Below are 3,154 nucleotides of genomic sequence, written 5' to 3'. Positions count from 1 at the left end.
TTAGGAAATGAAAGAAGATTGCTTTCCACAGATATGTTATGATTTGCAAAGATCTAGATACAGGAATGAATAGCTAATTCACACATATTATCATTTRAAAGCCAAATCCACTAAACACACCCCTGACTTGAAAGAAATCTAAGAATAGGAGGCATGTCAATTACTGTAATCCTTAAATTATGCATATCTTTCAAAATCTTCTATCAATGTCTTAGGTTTTTCTCCTTAGGTGGTTTCTGCCCTTCCTCCATAAGGCAAAATAAGACATTGGTTTATTCCAATAAATGTTGTACCTGAGGGGTGGTTGTTACTTGTTATGAGGAATTAAATAATTTAAGGGATCATGCCTTGTCATACAGAGCTAAAAGGAGTTTTGGTCCATCAGATCTTGCATCTTGCTTCAGAAGTGATCAGCAGGTAGAGGAAAATGTTCTGCTTCTGTTACCCAGAAGGGAATCAATTATTCAAAAAATGTTAATGTAGAAGGCAAGCAGAGAAAAACTTTCTCCATCAGTAACTTAAAAAAAAAACCTTTCACATCTGTCTGTATCAGAAAAATGCAGGTACAAGATGATTTTGGGTTTCTGTTCAAGAATCCTAAAGTAAGAGCATCTGTTAGCTGCAAAGGTAATCACAGTACAAACATATGGGTATGCAATGAGAGGAAAAAAGGATATATCTTCATCTTTTTGTGGCTTCTACAGTAAAAGGCGGGGGTAGCTCACTTGCATAACAAAGGAGGCAGAGCCTTAGGGTGCAGATTTTGAGGATCATTCTCATTCTTCAGGATAAGCAAGTATATAGATTATTCTGAATGCACAAAATTGGATTGAATGGAAAATGGAATGTGGAGCTGCTCTCCCTTGCTTACATGGACAATTTCTATTTCTCTAACTCTCCTGGTACCACRGCACAGCCTCCCCTTGCCAGATTCATCCCTGTGGGTGCAGAGATTCCCATGCCTGAARTCTTTGTCCTCAGTAATCTTTCGTGAAACAAAATTTTGATTTTATTTTGAAATTATTTATATCCTGAAAACACAAGTCACAGGCTGAAAGTCCCTTTCTAAAACTTCTCAAAGTGTCATGTCACTCCAGCAGGATGCTTGTCATTGATGTTTCCTTTACTAATGCCATAAATCCTTTCTTTTCACCTGCAGCCTTATGACTTGRACTGAATAGGAAACTGGTCAAGCTGAAATGGTCTTTTGAGCTTACTAAGACACTTAAGGCACAAAAATAACTTTGCCACAATCTTTTTGGAATRTTTGTGCATGTGGCTGTCCATATGTAGGTATAATAACAAGAAGTATCAGATTCATGGTCTCAAAGACATTCACACTGTGCAAATAAAAAGGAAGATCAGGCATCAACAGAACAGAGAACCAAACCTGATGGTAATTGTTTGACTCAGTGAATGTTTTAACTCTGTTATAATTCTGCTGCCAGATAGGACTATCAATTAAATATTAGCCTAGCAGTGTTTATTGAATATGATCTTCAAAATGCTGGACTTGATAAATGATAAATGATAAATGATAAATTGGTTTTGCATGTGGACACATGGATTTTATGTGATGATATGGGATCAGTGCTATCTGAATATATCCCAAGGCATCCAATTCCTCTGGCAGGCTCTGAAGAACTGCAGTCTTTAAGTGTGAATTTTTAATTTTTTTTTCTGAGGTGCAGATCTAGAAAATTATTTGAATTTTGTAATCAGTTGTCAAGAAATTCAAAACTGTAATTAACAATACAATCTATGGGATGCCATATTCCTTTGTTAGGGAAACACTAACATTTGCACATTTTTTAACACGTGAGGGATATCCTCAGACAGTTTGTAGAGATAAACATCCTAAGAAAACTCCAGTTTGAAACAAATTTTGAGGCAATCCACTACAGCATTTTAGGATGCAGATCAAAATGGCTTATATTAGCTAAAAAAGCTGCTCTCAACCCTTGCACATGTGTGTAGGTGTGTTCTAATTAAAGCTTGGTGGATAATGAATAGTTTATCCAAGGTCTTTCACCTTCTTCTTTGTTCGTAAATTTTCAACAACAAGATCATAGTTTTCTTGAATTTTTTACTAGAAATTACTCCTCAGTCCTCATTTTTGCGTTCTGTTTTTCTTTCATCCTTTTTGTTTTCCTCTGGACTTTAGCCACACGTGATCTATATGTGTCACTAGCTACCTTTGTACATGCTATCACTGCATTGCATTCAGACTCTGCTCTAGCTATTTTTTGCTCCTAAAACTGTGGAGTCATCCAGACCCTGGCAAAATGGATATAAAATGGTGCCAGCTCAGAACGGGATTTTTTTCTGCTTCTTTTGTATTCAGATTATTCACTCATAAATACTTATGTAGGTGTGAGAAATTTAAAAAAAAAAAAAAAAAAAAAAAGCGCCTCAATCTTGGAGTTCATCTCATTCCTTTGCACTGAGCTACTAAGGTAGTAATGATTTTGCTGAAGTTGCTACATTTTCTCTTAATATTTTTCCTGCCTTGTCATATAACTATTTTTTTCCCAGTTCCCTAATTTTTCCTTTGCTTTTAGTAAAACTACCATTTGTGTAAAGCCACATATTTGCCTGGCAAGAAAGAGCAGTGACAGCTCAGCAATAGTAATAACTAATTMATATTTCCTTCAAAAATAGTAGCCTGTAYATTACTCGACTCTGATATTCTGATAATCAAACATTTTATAGTTTCCCATCCTATTCCACCTTTCTGAGACACATTCAGATGTTGTTATCCCCATGCAAGGGGGGTCATTCACCAGTTCACAGAAATTCCAAGTCYAATGGCAATGTTGGATATTGAATCTGGATATAATGATTTTCATCGCTTGGCACCAACAGACTCAGAAGATCCTCAGGTAAGCTGTATCCTTGGAAGCTTCATTATTCTCTTCCCACCTGGAACAAACACCTAAACTGCAGGTATGTCARAATGCTGACACAATCATGTGTACATGGAGGGGAAACAGGCATGCTGCTATCCCTAGCAGGAAATCACTGTGTCCAAAAAAACTTTTTAGATTTTGGACAGTGCTGCTGCAGGCTCCTCACCGGACCCACTGCTCTCGCTTCCAATGCACCAGAAAACAACAAACAAACTTCAGGCAAAATCTAAAGTATTGTTAAACTG

The sequence above is a fragment of the Malurus melanocephalus genome, unplaced genomic scaffold (assembly GCF_030028575.1).
Source record: "Malurus melanocephalus ecotype Western Australia unplaced genomic scaffold, MMel_1.1 scaffold_53, whole genome shotgun sequence".
Classification (NCBI taxonomy): Eukaryota; Metazoa; Chordata; class Aves; order Passeriformes; family Maluridae; genus Malurus; species Malurus melanocephalus.
This window is presented reverse-complemented; position numbering follows the sequence as displayed.